This window comes from Rhinoderma darwinii, chromosome 7 (assembly GCF_050947455.1).
Source record: "Rhinoderma darwinii isolate aRhiDar2 chromosome 7, aRhiDar2.hap1, whole genome shotgun sequence".
In the NCBI taxonomy this organism is placed as follows: domain Eukaryota; kingdom Metazoa; phylum Chordata; class Amphibia; order Anura; family Rhinodermatidae; genus Rhinoderma; species Rhinoderma darwinii.
Window position 1 is genome coordinate 141,857,636 of NC_134693.1, and position 17,120 is coordinate 141,874,755.

Consider the following 17,120-nt stretch of genomic DNA (forward strand, 5'->3'; position numbering starts at 1 on the left):
TAGCTCCTTGTGGTTCACTATGATTGGACAATTTCCAGACCCTGTTCACCTGCCGATGTGAAGACTTCTGGGATCCAACAGAGTGAAGACGACTACAGCCTGCACTCTGCACAACGTCCCAGCTGTCACTATGACATCTCTTCCACGATCACAACCATGATCCTTTGTAAAGTCCCTGTGCTCCATATAGTCCCTGTTACAGTTTGGCTTCTACATTGTAGCGACTCGTGGTTGTTACCGTCTCCATGACAACTCTTTTCCCTTGCAATCAAATTGTTGTCAGACTAAGCTCCGCCCAGAGTGCCATAGATTTGCAAATGATGCATCATGGGACGGAGCTAAAATAACAAGCGAGGTTTTTTGACATTTTCATTATGTCATTTTCAGGCCTGCAAAGGGGGGGGGGGGGTCATCAGTGTAACGTCACTTGTCTGGAGTTGTCCTTTAAGGTCGGTAAAAATAATTGGTCTCATAATTCCCTGTTTATGTATTGCTGGACCATAGGTCAGGCGCTCAGTAGATGACAAACATCAGCAGCCCTATAAAAGGTCAAAAACGTGGCGCGGCGGTACAAATGACATTATGTCAACCCATGTGTTGACTTTTTGAATTTAGAGTAAATGTCAGCGCTTCCCCTTTAAAAGGTTCAGAATTCTGATTAATTAATCTCACAGCCGTCTACAGACAGCCCGATGACCTCGATGAAGGAGAATATCCCACCCCTCAAATCAAGCGCTCCCCAGTAAATATAAGCCAGAATATAAACTGTTTCTTTATCATATCTGTTGCTAGGAAAGCTGGGTGAGAACCAATATGGCTGACATGACAGTTATCACCCAGCTGTCCCAAACGCCTGAAAGACAAATCTACCTTGTTAAGCTGATTATAGAGTGTCCTCCCCAGCGATCAGCTGTGATCTGTGGGGAAACCTGGCAGTAAGTGTTTTATTTCCCTGCAGCGCCACCACAGGAGGAATGAAGTATTACACAGTGTCCATTCATATCAATGTGCTGGCTGTGTAATACAGGACAGGACGGGTCCTCCAGAGAGAGAGAGAGAGAGACGCTCTATTTAAAAGCTCTCCGATCCTGAACAGAGGACCCCCGCTATTAAGTCAGAATTCCCTACTAGGGGTGTGGATATGGGATTTATAAACTGCACAGTCAAGATCATATGTCGACATGCTGATTCATTGCGATCACAAAACAGAAAAATATTATCTGTTTCTAGGAAAGCTGGGTTACAAAGATCGACACTCAGAGGTCGTCACCCAGCTTTCCCAGACTCCCGAATGGCATATCTGCCTAGTTATGCTTTGCACCTGGGAAAGTTGGGACACAAACCCCGATACCCATCTTTCCCAGAAACAGATAAAACTAAGACATGACTGAGGGAATTAATAATTTGACAGAAGAGGATTCCTCCGCAGAGCCCGGCATGTCGTCAAGGAGGATGTGGAACCTCGGGGTGCGTTCACACGGCCAAAAACGTCCCGGAAACGGCTGAAAAATCAGAAGCAGAACGCCACCAAACATCTGCGCATTGATTGCGATGGGAAATACGGCGTTCTGTTCCGACAGGGTGTTTTTTACGCATCATTTTCCAAAAATGGCGCATAAAACGACACCCCATAAGAAGTGCTTGACACTTTTGAGCTGTTTTTCATTGACTCTATAGAAAAACTGCTCCAAAAACGTCCGTAAAAAACACAGAGAAAAACGTGAGTTAATGAAAAAACGGCTGAAAATCAGGAGCGGTTCTCCCTTTTATGCGCCATTTTGTGACGATGGCGGCCGGGACTCGGCTCCGGATTCTTCACTGATGAATATCAGAAACTTTCTTAGGGCGGGTTCACACATGGCGGAATTGCACTTAAATTCCGCTGCGGACACTCCGCAGCGTTAATCCGCAGCGGAGCCGTTTCTACATTGACTTTCACTTTAATTTAGCAGTGTTCGTTTACACGATGCGTACAATTCCGCTGCGGAGCATAGGCTGCGGAGCGGAATTTGGTGTCCGCAGCATGCTCTGTCTGTTGCGGAGCAGTGGCGGACTCATGGCGGAATTTCTCCATTGACTTCAATGGAGATTCAAAGTTCCGCAATGAAGTCCGCAGCTGTCATGCACATGTCATGTGTGCTGCGGATGCGTCTTGCTTTTTTTACTTGACATTTCTTCATTCTGGCTGGACCTATGTATTTCTAGGTCTACAGCCAGACTGAGGAAGTCAATGGGGCTCCCGTAATGACGGGAGCGTTGCTAGGAGACGTCTGTAAATAGTCACTGTCCAGGGTGCTGAAAGAGTTAAGCGATCGGCAGTAACTGTTTCTGCACCCGGGACAGTGACTACCGATCCCAATATACATGTATCTGTAAAAAAACATATAAGTTCATACTTACCGAGAACTCCCTGTTTCTGTCTCCAGTCCGGCCTCCCAGGATGACGTTTCAGTGTAAGTGACGGCTGCAGCCAATCACAGGCCAAGCACAGGCTGCAGCGGTCACATGGACTGGCGCGTCATCCAGGGAGGTCGGGCTGGATGCCGAAGGAGGGACGCGTCATAAAGACAACGGGCGGTAAGTATGAATTTCTTTTACTATCACTAGGGAAAGTGCTGTCCCTTCTCTCTATCCTGCACTGATAGGGAGAAGGGAAGCACTTTTCCCGCAGTCCGCAGCAGCTAGTCCGCATCAATTTTCTGCACATTTTGTGCAGATCCGCAGCCGTAATCCGCAACCCGGATTAGGTGCGGCATTGATGCGGACAGTTGCGGAGGAATTCCGCCATGTGTGGTCATGCCCTTATGCACATTTGATAATCCAGAAAGTCTGATAATCCGGCACATGGAATTGTATGAAATACGTAAATCACATTTGTATCAGATTTATATAAACGCCCTCCACCCATCCCCCACACTGGGCTCCCACAGCCGGCGTGCAACACCCTTCAGGCAACACATGGAGGTCACGTGGCAGGTAGCCGGGCGGCCGGGGGGCTATTCTCCGAGCTCCGCTCCAGTTTACAGCGAATAAGATGGATTGCGGTCTCTGGAACTGCGAGGGAAACGCCGCCGAGACCCGAGAGCTCAGATAATTATGAACTATTTGACTTTCTCGGGTTTCCAGTCTCTTGAAGGAAAAATAAGCGCCAACGGCCGAGACATAAATCTATTTCTGTGACCTTCCGTCAGCGGGGGCGGGGAGCGGGCGGGCGAGGGCCACTTTATATACATCTATCTTTTCTATTAGGTGGGTAAGATGTGCCGTGGCCCGAGGCGGAGGGGACGAGGGCGAGAGAACTCAGGCTACGGCGAGATTCCCACCAGTGTTTCCATTTTGCGCGCTTAATAAACGCAGCGCTTTTCTTGCATTGCAGTTCCGTGTCTGCGGTTTTTTTTCCTCATCACTTCTTTAGCAACTGGTGCGTAAAAAACACGGACAGCACGCGGATGACGTTCGATGACGTTCGATGGGCTGCGTGATGCGCAAAAACCGACCAAAATATGACCTGCAGTAACTTTCACGCAGCCGACGCACGCTACGTGAAAAACAACGCCTGTCTGAATAGCCCCATTGAATTACATGGGTCTGTGTGACGGCCGTTGTTTTAAAGTGAAATACGCTCGTGTGAATCGGGACTAAAACCGGAGAATCTACGGAGGTCGCGTATCAAACGTGTCATCTGTACAGCAATGGCGGCGTAATAAGAGAAGCGTGTGTAGTATGCCGCGTGGATTGCGCCAAATGAATTATATAACATGCGTCATTGTGATAGGCACAACCGGCGCCGTTAATGAAAGTGCGCCATGGACACAATAGAGCGATAAATATGGCATCCGTTTTGTACATGGCGCAATACAGTAAAAAATGTATCACATATGTATTTGGCGCAATATGATGCAATGCAGTAATGACTATGGCGCACATTTCAGCCACCATGTTTTCTATCGTGTTTGTGACTTTGTCGCTCCGTGTTTCGCTCCCGTGCGTAACTGATGTCAATAATTCATCAGCGGCATCTTTGCGTTGACCTTTAATACGACACATTTACGGCGTCTCCGCGTTTCCACAGTTTAAGACTCAAGTCGCAATAGTTACAAAGTCACGTGGAAATAAACAGTCAAGAACCGGACGGGGAAAAGTGTCGAGATATAAGGGGTGTGGCCTAACCTGATTAGGAAAAGACAAGCCACACCCTCTTTTGTATAGGCCACTCCCCTTTCTAGATAGTAAACCTGCTGTATAGCTTATATAATATAGTTCTTAGTATATTTGTTGTTTCAATTTTCAATATTTCTGCTTGCAGTCAGTGAATGGAAATATTATTATTTCAATCCAGAGATTGAAAAACAAGTTTTGCTCACAGCTGAGGGTTTGTTACAATTGTATCCAGTCTAAAGGTAAACACATCAGCAGCACAAATCTCTCCTGTACTGATAGTTTGTTACAATGTGTCATGGGACTCCGCCCCCCCCCCCCATTACCTCCAATAAAGCAGCAGATAAGGGGTTGCCCAAATAAGAAATCCCCTTTAAAACCTGTAATTTAAAGGGACACTAAACCTGTAATTGATGTTCTCTCTATTCTCTTTGCAGGTGAATACAGTCTATTGTTCCCTGTTATCAGCCTTCTCAGGCCGGGTAGAGGCTGACTGTAGTGTTCTTCAATGGGATGAGTGACAGAATGATATCAGCAGCAGCACGTCCATTGTTTCTTTACTGCTGCATGACTAGGTAGATTTGCCGCTCAGGAGTCTAGGAAAGCTGGGTGAGAACTGAAGTGGTGCCATCCCCTCTGGGCCTCATGAATTAGCACTTGAAGCGGTCCCCTGGTTTTGCCCTCTCCATCTTATTTTGTGGGGCCCGTGCGGCATTATGGAGGCTGCAGGGGGGGGGGGGGGGCGGATTCCTCTCCGGGTCGGGATTGCTCTATAAGTGGGCGCTGTAAATGATAAAACGTTGAACATCTTTTAATTGAACACCCACTTATCTCCTCCGTTCAGAGGCCGCCGAGTCCCTGTGAGTTCTGATCCATATCTCGGAGGCCGCGCGGTATCAGGTGAGCACTTGAGTGTAATAATTAATATAGACCTGGGCCGTGTCTCTGCGTCTAATGGAGGGGGCGAGATAGACGCGGGGCGAGAACATTACCATAATGGCGAGAGCTGCAGAAATGCGCGGCGGAGGAGCGGGACAAACAATTAAAAGCAGGAGGACGAGTGCGAGGTAAAATCACGACGAGCCGCGACTCGTACAACAGACCGGTACAAATGGATAGACCGCCGGAGTCCATTAGCGCAGGAAGATCCTGGTCTGGTAAGCCCCCTCCCCCACCCCGGACTCCACCGCCAGCTTTTTTTTCCTTTAAGTACATTTGCCTAATATTTAATTTATAAATAATTCCCAGGTGAACGGGTAATAAAGCGCTGAGGGCGGCAGACAGGATCGGGAGGCTGCGGAAAGCCGGCTCTTCTCTAAAGTCTCCTCATTAAAAGTCCTCATGGCCGGACGTTCACCATGTGGATGTTCCTGTGCTGGGGCCACCGAGGAAAACACCCATCAGAGCCGCAGCGGGCACCGTGACAACCGAGCCACCCGGACCGGCTGCCCTTCTCCGCGCCCTAGAGACGACGTTACTGGCAATGCAAGGGTTAAAGGAGATTTACAGATTTTTGTATACATTTTTAATAGACTTTGTGTTTCAATTCCTTAATATTTTCAAGATCTCTGCTTGTAGTCAGTGAATGTTAACCTCCAAATCTTTTATTTCCTACAGAGGATTTATTACAATTGTATCCAGTCTAGACAATCCTCTGTGAGCTGAACAGCCTGGACTCCACATTGATAAATTTTACCTGCACTGATACATTGTAACAAACTATCAGGACAGAAGAGAGATTTGTGCTGATGCGTTCAGCTCACAGAGGATTGTCTAGACCGGATACAAATGTAACAAACCCTCAGCTGTTTTCAACATCTGGATGTAAACAAGAATGTTCCCATTCACTGACAGCAGGCAGAAATGTTTAAAATGGTAAAAATTGCATTCCTTGCCGTTATCAAGATCTCTGTTTTCTGTCAATATTCTTATTCAGCCCCAGATGCTTAAAACAGGTACAGATCTATAAGTCTGAGGCGCTGCGGATTAACACTGATACATACAGGACAGGGGGAAGATTTGTGCTGCCGATGTCTTTACCTCACAGAGAATTATCTAGACTGGATACAACTGTAACAAACCCTCAGCTGTAAGAAGTATTAGATCTGTATATATTTTCAGCTTCTGGGTATAACGTTCAATCTGCACAATTTCCACAACAAAAAACAGCAGCAAAAAGTGAAAATGCCTCATAGCAGAGCGCCCCCTAGTGGAGGAGAAGCTACATGTCAATTCTATCTTATTCTCTTTCCTTGGGGATGATGAGGGGCTGCAGATGATGAGGGTGCTGATCCAGGCAGCTCTTTCCTGGGCTTAGAGAAGATGTTTGGTAAAGGAGCCGCTAATGACGAGCGCTCTCACAAGTAAAGGGTCGCTCCACAGATCACTGTCGCCCCCTCCGCTCGCCCTCTCCACAAAGCACCGCACAGAAAATGTCTAACATAGAAAAATACCATCCATCATAAGCCCGACACTGAGGCCTGGCCGAGGCGGGAGTCTCCGTGTAGTGAAGACTCGTCCAATTAACTGGAGATTAAATTTGCCCTTTATTTTCTATGAGATTTTCCTTATTTCTAGAAAAAAATCAAAAAGGTTTTTTTTTCATCAATTTCCACGAAGCGCTAAATATTTCCAATGCTAATCAGGGATTTCAGCCGATGAAATAAAATCACTGACGGTGCAGAATGTGACTGGGCCGGACTGGAGCGCCGCGGAATCATCCGCTGTCTGCGATAAAGCGCTGGCGACAAGTCCGGGGTCTGATCTTATAGGAGGGGAAGGGGTTTTGTCAGACCTGCAGGAGACGCGGCTTCACTTCACTGTTTCAGGAGCGTCTGCAGAATTAATCCCGCACTAAGCAGCGCAAATCCCCCTATCAAAGGGAAGACGTGCGGGGGATGGGGCGCAGCCGGGAACTTCAACTTGTCAAATGATCCCATATCTGATCCAGGCTAAACCCGGCACTTGTATCTCCGAGTCTTCAATTAAATGGACAAGCACCGGGGTCCGGGCTGGAGACCGCGCTCTGAGGGGGGGGCGGGGGGGCCTGACTAATATACACGAGACTCGACTGATATACGCGACACCCGACTGATATACACGAGACCCGACTGATATACACGAGACCCGACTGATATGCACGAGACCCGACTGATATGCACGAGACCCGACTGATATACACGAGACTCGACTGATATACGCGACACCCGACTGATATACACGAGACCAGACTGATATACACGAGACCCGACTGATACACGCGACACCCGACTGATATACACGAGACCCGACTGATATGCACGACACCCGACTGATATACACGAGACCCGACTGATATACACGAGACCCGACTGATACACGCGACACCCGACTGATACACGCGACACCCGACTGATATACACGAGACCCGACTGATATACACGAGACCCGACTGATATGCACGAGACCCGACTGATACACGCGACACCCGACTGATATACACGAGACCCGACTGATATACACGAGACCCGACTGATATGCACGAGACCCGACTGATATGCACGAGACCCGACTGATATACACGAGACTCGACTGATATACGCGACACCCGACTGATATACACGAGACCCGACTGATATACACGAGACCCGACTGATACACGCGACACCCGACTGATATACACGAGACCCGACTGATATGCACGACACCCGACTGATATACACGAGACCCGACTGATATACACGAGACCCGACTGATACACGCGACACCCGACTGATACACGCGACACCCGACTGATATACACGAGACCCGACTGATATGCACGACACCCGACTGATATACACGAGACCCGACTGATATGCACGACACCCGACTGATATACACGAGACCCGACTGATATGCACGAGACCCGACTGATATACACGAGACCCGACTGATATACACGACACCCGACTGATATACACGACACCCGACTGATATGCACGAGACCCGACTGATATGCACGAGACCCGACTGATATACACGACACCCGACTGATATACACGACACCCGACTGATACACGCGACACCCGACTGATACACGCGACACCCGACTGATATGCACGAGACCCGACTGATACACGCGACACCCGACTGATATACACGACACCCGACTGATATGCACGAGACCCGACTGATATACACGAGACCCGACTGATATGCACGAGACCCGACTGATATGCACGAGACCCGACTGATACACGCGACACCCGACTGATACACACGAGACCCGACTGATATACACGAGACCCGACTGATATACACGAGACCCGACTGATATACACGAGACCCGACTGATATATACGAGACCCGACTGATACACGCGACACCCGACTGATATACACGAGACCCGACTGATATACACGAGACCCGACTGATATACACGAGACCCGACTGATACACGCGACACCCGACTGATATACACGACACCCGACTGATATGCACGAGACCCGACTGATATACACGAGACCCGACTGATATGCACGACACCCGACTGATATGCACGAGACCCGACTGATACACGCGACACCCGACTGATACACACGAGACCCGACTGATATACACGAGACCCGACTGATATACACGAGACCCGACTGATATACACGAGACCCGACTGATATATACGAGACCCGACTGATACACGCGACACCCGACTGATATACACGAGACCCGACTGATATACACAAGACCCGACTGATATACACGACACCCGACTGATATACACGAGACCCGACTGATATACATGACACCCTAAGGGTATGTTCACACGGCCTATTTACGGGCGTAATTCGGGCGTTTTTGCCCCGAATTACGTCTGAAAATAGCGCCTCAATAGCGCTGACAAACATCTGCCCATTGAAAGCAATGGGCAGACGTTTGTCTGTTCACACGAGGCGTATATTTACGCGCCGCTGTCAAATGACGGCGCGTAACTAGACGCCCGCGTAGAAGTGACCTGTCACTTCTTTGGCCGTAATTGGAGCCGCTATTCATTGACTCCAATGAATAGCAGCGCGAATTACGGCCGTAATTGACGCGGCGTTCAAGCGCCTGCACATGCCGGTACGGCTGAAATTACGGGGATGTTTTCAGGCTGAAACATCCCCGTAATTTCAGCCGTTACGGACCCCCGCCGTGTGAACATACCCTGACACTGAGAAGAGGAAGGGGGAGAGAAGGGAGAGCCGCAGCCAGGAGCAATGCGCTGTCGAATCTATGTCAGAATCAGCAGCAAAGCCAACTGTGTACGGGAGTGGCAAAATCTACAGCAGCGAAATGGTAGGACATATTTAATAAAGACTGTTTAGAAGCCGCTGTGCTTCTGCTTGTACACAGAGTACAGCGGGGTCCGGTCACGTGACGAAGAGTCGTGTCGTCATGAAGGAAGAGCGTGCAACTAGACTTCCGGTCCCCCGCCAGCGCTATAAAAATCTCATAAAATCTCATCATCCGGAATATATATTAGCGAGTGCACTCATATACTGCGGAGTCTACACTGATAATAATTGTCGGTCCCCACATAACCCCTTTAATTTAACATTTAGGAAGCAAATAAACAATTAAAAAAAAATAAATCTATGCAAAAGTGTCTACAGTCTTTGAATGCACATGACAGATTTCGTGCTTGTGTGATTATATGTATCTATGTATCTGTGTATGTATATACCTGTGTGTGTACATATATGTGTGTGTATAAATGTATGTCTGTATAAACTTGTGCGTATAAATGTATATATGTGTTTATATGTTGTGACAACCTGGGGACCACTTAGCTCATGGGATCGCCATCTCCCGGGTGAGATGGTTGGTACACATAGAAAGTTCACTCCAAAAAGGTTTAAACCAGCCGCAGCTAGCTTTATTGTCTTCACAACAGCAATCAGTGTTATAACAATAAACATACAAAATAAACCCTAGGCCGTCCAGCCTCTAACTAACACATTCAGTGTCCCTCACTATGTGACACTGAGCCTTGTGCCCAGCACCTCAAAACCTTCACAGCTTTACCTCACACGGTGGTGACTCTCACAGGCTAGCATGCCTAGCATGGGTGTGGGTGTGTGTGTGTGTGTGTGTGTGTGTGTGTGTGTGTATATAAGTGTGTGTGTGTGTGTGTATAAGTGTGTGTGTGTGTGTGTAGAAAAGTATGTGTGCGTGTGTGTAGAAATTTATGTGTGTGTGTATATATATATGTGTACGGCTCTATGTATGACACGTCATCTCTTCAGTCCATAATATTGTGTCCTAGCAGCAGGGTACCCCCTTATTATATAACATTGAGTCCTAGCAGCAGGGTGCCCCCTTATTATATAACATTGTGTCCTAGCAGCAGGGTACCCCCTTATTATATAACATTGTGTCCTAGCAGCAGGGTACCCCCTTATTATATAACATTGTGTCCTAGCAGCAGGGTACCCCCTTATTATATAACATTGTGTCCTAGCAGCAGGGTACCCCCTTATTATATAACATTGTGTCCTAGCAGCAGGGTACCCCCTTATTATATAACATTGAGTCCTAGCAGCAGGGTGCCCCCTTATTATATAACATTGTGTCCTAGCAGCAGGGTACCCCCTTATTATATAACATTGTGTCCTAGCAGCAGGGTACCCCCTTATTATATAACATTGAGTCCTAGCAGCAGGGTACCCCCTTATTATATAACATTGTGTTCTAGCAGCAGGGTACCCCCTTATTATATAACATTGAGTCCTAGCAGCAGGGTGCCCCCTTATTATATAACATTGTGTCCTAGCAGCAGGGTACCCCCTTATTATATAACATTGTGTCCTAGCAGCAGGGTACCCCCTTATTATATAACATTGAGTCCTAGCAGCAGGGTACCCCCTTATTATATAACATTGAGTCCTAGCAGCAGGGTACCCCCTTATTATATAACATTGAGTCCTAGCAGCAGGGTACCCCCTTATTATATAACATTGAGTCTTAGCAGCAGGGTACCCCCTTATTATATAACATTGAGTCCTAGCAGCAGGGTACCCCCTTATTATATAACATTGTGTCCTAGCAGCAGGGTACCCCCTTATTATATAACATTGAGTCTTAGCAGCAGGGTACCCCCTTATTATATAACATTGTGTCCTAGCAGCAGGGTACCCCCTTATTATATAACATTGAGTCCTAGCAGCAGGGTACCCCCTTATTATATAACATTGAGTCTTAGCAGCAGGGTACCCCCTTATTATATAACATTGAGTCCTAGCAGCAGGGTACCCCCTTATTATATAACATTGTGTCCTAGCAGCAGGGTACCCCCTTATTATATAACATTGAGTCTTAGCAGCAGGGTACCCCCTTATTATATAACATTGTGTCCTAGCAGCAGGGTACCCCCTTATTATATAACATTGAGTCTTAGCAGCAGGGTACCCCCTTATTATATAACATTGAGTCCTAGCAGCAGGGTACCCCCTTATTATATAACATTGAGTCTTAGCAGCAGGGTACCCCCTTATTATATAACATTGAGTCCTAGCAGCAGGGTACCCCCTTATTATATAACATTGTGTCCTAGCAGCAGGGTACCCCCTTATTATATAACATTGAGTCCTAGCAGCAGGGTACCCCCTTATTATATAACATTGAGTCTTAGCAGCAGGGTACCCCCTTATTATATAACATTGAGTCCTAGCAGCAGGGTACCCCCTTATTATATAACATTGTGTCCTAGCAGCAGGGTACCCCCTTATTATATAACATTGTGTCCTAGCAGCAGGGTACCCCCTTATTATATAACATTGTGTCCTAGCAGCAGGGTGCCCCCTTATTATATAACATTGTGTCCTAGCAGCAGGGTACCCCCTTATTATATAACATTGAGTCCTAGCAGCAGGGTACCCCCTTATTATATAACATTGAGTCCTAGCAGCAGGGTACCCCCTTATTATATAACATTGAGTCTTAGCAGCAGGGTACCCCCTTATTATATAACATTGAGTCCTAGCAGCAGGGTACCCCCTTATTATATAACATTGTGTCCTAGCAGCAGGGTACCCCCTTATTATATAACATTGAGTCCTAGCAGCAGGGTACCCCCTTATTATATAACATTGAGTCCTAGCAGCAGGGTACCCCCTTATTATATAACATTGTGTCCTAGCAGCAGGGTACCCCCTTATTATATAACATTGAGTCCTAGCAGCAGGGTACCCCCTTATTATATAACATTGAGTCTTAGCAGCAGGGTACCCCCTGTAGTATTCCCAGAACTCAGTGCTTTTATCTGTGGGCTGCTCAGATGGGAAGACAAACTCACTGCTCAGCAGGAACAACTGAAGAACAAGGGGCTGCCCAGAGTCGGGAGGTCAAGAGCCAGAAGTGTCATGATTTATTTATTACTGTACAAAGTGATGGAAGGAAAGCGTGATAGGCGGGGGAGGAAAGAGCGCAGGCGTGTATCTAATCCTATCATGTGTGATACTGTCTGCTGAGCCGTGTATCTAATCCTACCATGTGTGATACTGTCTGCTGAGCCGCTGTATCTAATCCTATCATGTGTGATACTGTCTGCTGAGCTGTGTATCTAATCCTACCATGTGTGATACTGGCTGCTGAGCCGCTGTATCTAATCCTATCATGTGTGACACTGTCTGCTGTGCTGTGTATCTAATCCTATCCTCTGTGATACTGTCTGCTGAGCTGTGTATCTAATCCTATCATGTGTGACACTGTCTGCTGAGCTGTGTATCTAATCCTATCATGTGTGATACTGTCTGCTGTGCTGTGTATCTAATCCTATCCTCTGTGATACTGTCTGCTGAGCTGTGTATCTAATCCTGTCATGTGTGATACTGTCTGCTGTGCTGTGTATCTAATCCTATCCTCTGTGATACTGTCTGCTGAGCGGTGTATCTAATCCTATCATGTGTGATACTGTCTGCTGAGCCGCTGTATCTAATCCTATCATGTGTGATACTGTCTGCTGAGCTGTGTATCTAATCCTATCATGTGTGATACTGTCTGCTGAGCTGCTGTATCTAATCCTGTCATGTGTGATACTGTCTGCTGTGCTGTGTATCTAATCCTATCATGTGTGATACTGTCTGCTGTGCTGTGTATCTAATCCTATCCTCTGTGATACTGTCTGCTGAGCGGTGTATCTAATCCTATCATGTGTGATACTGTCTGCTGAGCTGTGTATCTAATCCTATCATGTGTGATACTGTCTGCTGAGCCGCTGTATCTAATCCTATCATGTGTGATACTGTCTGCTGAGCTGTGTATCTAATCCTATCATGTGTGATACTGTCTGCTGTGCTGTGTATCTAATCCTATCCTCTGTGATACTGTCTGCTGAGCCGCTGTATCTAATCCTATCATGTGTGATACCTTCACATACAGAGGGCCACGTGGGTGGGGGGCTGATTATTCACTATAATAATAATAAGACCCTGTATCTGCCCCCTGTTACCAGTGACGTCTCTTAGTGACTCCTCGCAGGGATTCCCAGGGGCTGATGTCTCTTTTGCAGCATTTATTTCCCTCACACCTCCAGTCCTCGCACTCTGTGACCTCTCACCCGCAGGACAAGGACAGATGGTGCCCTGTAATACAGCCTCACACCCCATCTCTGAGTGCCCCATGGCCGGGTGTGCCCGCTCTCCTGGGGCCGGCTGGTGATGTCTTCTGCAGGTCAGGTGGAGACATCCATTATTCATGTCTCATCGGAGAGAGAATCTTTTCTCTGCACTTTACAAGCAAGTAGGAAATCACAGCTTCACAATCCAGACCTCCGCCAGCCCCCCCGGGCCCTGACAGCCTCCCCCCCCCCCCCCCGCCCTGTCGTAGCCAACCCCTTGTCAGAGCCCCCCCCCCCCCCGCCACAGCCCTCTGGCACCTTGCAGGTAAACACCGACCTCGCCAACCCAGCAGGGCGACACATGGAGGGAATTGCGTCTTCCGTTTGCTCCACTGACATGATGCCAGAATTATCTCTCTAATAATCTTATTCTTAAAGGGAAATACCAGTCACTACTGATCTCATCATCCGCGATGCATGAAATCTTCCCTAGATACAGGATGAAGAAAGTGTAGAAATTAGTTATTCTAACAATCACTCTCATCATGCCTCAGGACACAGCACAGATTCATATTCCCCCTGCTGTGGGAGGAGCTTTCTCCCTGAGCTCAGTGCTGCCCCCTACCAGTAAAATACTGTGTATGAGCTGCCTACAAAAGTGGTGGACGGAATGTGACAACTGCTCTGGGCACATTTCTGACTTAGGAAAAGACTTGTCAAAATTGAAGGCCATTATATATATATTATAACTCTGACTAACCGTTAATAAACCTAGACTTGTATATACGGGAACTGCACACCCACACATATATATATCAACTCCCCAATATGCTTCTATTGTCAGAATAGCTCCATTTATAAGAGGGGGAGATCAGATGAGAGCCGGACACCATCAGTAAGATCCCTGCTATTGGCCTGTGTCCCACCATACAATACCTGGTGCTGTTTATGGTGGCCTGTATTTCACCACAGACTGCCCTACATCAACCTATGTCTGCTGACAGATTATTGGGCCAGTGTGCAATATACAGGAATCAGCAGGACCTTATAGAAATGAATAGAAATTACCCCAAACGTATAGGTGCCACCTGGGGACCCGGCTCCTGGAATTTCTCCAGTCCTTGCTGAAGCCACTGTGGACTCATAGGTACAGTCCTGATCTTACAGGTTTGTTGGGGGATGATGTATATATTTATATAGGGTGAGGGGCTTCAAGAAATACAAGCCTTTTGCTGGATTTGAGTGGGTGGGGGGCACAGCCGGGCACAGTCAGGGTAGACAGCTCCCTATATACAGGATCCCCTCACCCGCGCCCCCCGCTCTATCATTAGCTGCAGCACTCGGAGCACAGTCTCCCCCATCCTAATCCTAACCATTAATTATGTGCTGACAGCCCTAATACTGTCATCGCTGGAATGACAGAAAAGCAGTTTACAATGGGAGAGACGATCACTTCCAGTAACATCTCTGCTGCAGTAGACAGAATCCCGCTAATCGGATTGTAAGCTCTGCAGGACACTCTGGATCAGGCGGCTTTTGACACTTAGGCTACAAAAAAGAAGAGGGGCCACTCCCAGGCCCCACATAAAATATCTATATGTGCCCAACGTTTTTGAAGCTATGTGCATTGTTGCGCAATTAGCCTAATATTTTCCTCATAGATTGTAAGCTCTTGTGATCAGGGTCCTCACTCCTCTTGTTTAAATTGTTCTTTAGTTTAATCACTATATAATGTCTGCTGCGGAATATGTTGGCGCTATATAAAGTTCATTATAATTATTATTAATATGTTATTGCATTAAATCTCTGCCCATCGATAGGACTGTCCTTCCCAACGTTACAGGGGAGGCTTGTTGGCCCTCAAGGCAAAAGGGCTGAAAGCAAATCAAGCTGCAATTGGCATATCAAAGCAAGAAAACAGGGATCCCCACTGCTCAGTATATAAAGGTTATCAGAAGATCATTCAATGAAGATGTATTTCTTACAGAACATAAGTATCCTGGCAGAAGATACACCCAGCATCAATCCTTCATAACAAGACATCTCTGGATTCCTTCCCGTAATATCCTGACGCTATATTATCATGAGCCATTAACTTTCGGTTGAGCCCCCTCAGGCTCATATTTTCTATCCCGCCACTGCATACTTTATAGGAAACAATGTAGAATCCATACTGTCAAAAGAGGAACGATACAGATAAAGAATAACACAGCAGTATAAAAGTACAATAATACTGTCCCCCATGTAAAAGAATATAACTACTATAATACTGCCCCCTATATACAAGAATATAACTACTATAATACTGCCCTATATACAAGAATATAACTACTATAATACTGCCCCCTATATACAAGAATATAACTACTATAATACTGCCCCTATATACAAGAATATAACTACTAGAATACTGCCCCCTATATACAAGAATATAACTACTATAATACTGCCCCTATATACAAGAATATAACTACTATAATACTGCCCCCTATATACAAGAATATAACTACTATAATACTGCCCCCTATATACAAGAATATAACTACTATAATACTGCCCCTATATATAAGAATATAACTACTATAATACTGCTCCTATATACAAGAACATAACTACTATAATACTGCTCCTATATACAAGAATATAACTACTATAATACTGCCTCTATATATAAGAATATAACTACTATAATACTGCTCCTATATACAAGAACATAACTACTATAATACTGCCCTATATACAAGAATATAACTACTATAATACTGCCCCTATATACAAGAATATAACTACTATAATACTGCCCACTATATACAAGAATATAACTACTATAATACTGCTCCCTATATACAAGAATATAACTACTATAATCCTGCTCCTATATACAAGAATATAACTACTGTAATACTGCCCCCTATATACAAGAATATAACTACTATAATACTGCCCGCTATATACAAGAATATAACTACTATAATACTGCCCCCTATATACAAGAATATAACTACTATAATACTGCCCGCTATATACAAGAATATAACTACTATAATACTGCCTCCTATATACAAGAATATAACTACTATAATACTGCCCCTATATACAAGAATATAACTACTATAATACTGCTCCTATATACAATAATATAACTACTATAATACTGCTCCTATATACAGGAATATAACTACTATAATACTGCCACTATATACAGGAATATAACTACTATAATACTGCCCGTATATCCAAGAATATAACTACTATAATACTGCTCCTATATACAGGAATATAACTACTATAATACTGACCCTATATACAGGAATATAACTACTATATAACTGCCCGTATATATAAGAATATAACTACTATAATACTGACCCCTATATACAAGAATATAACTACTGTAATACTGCCC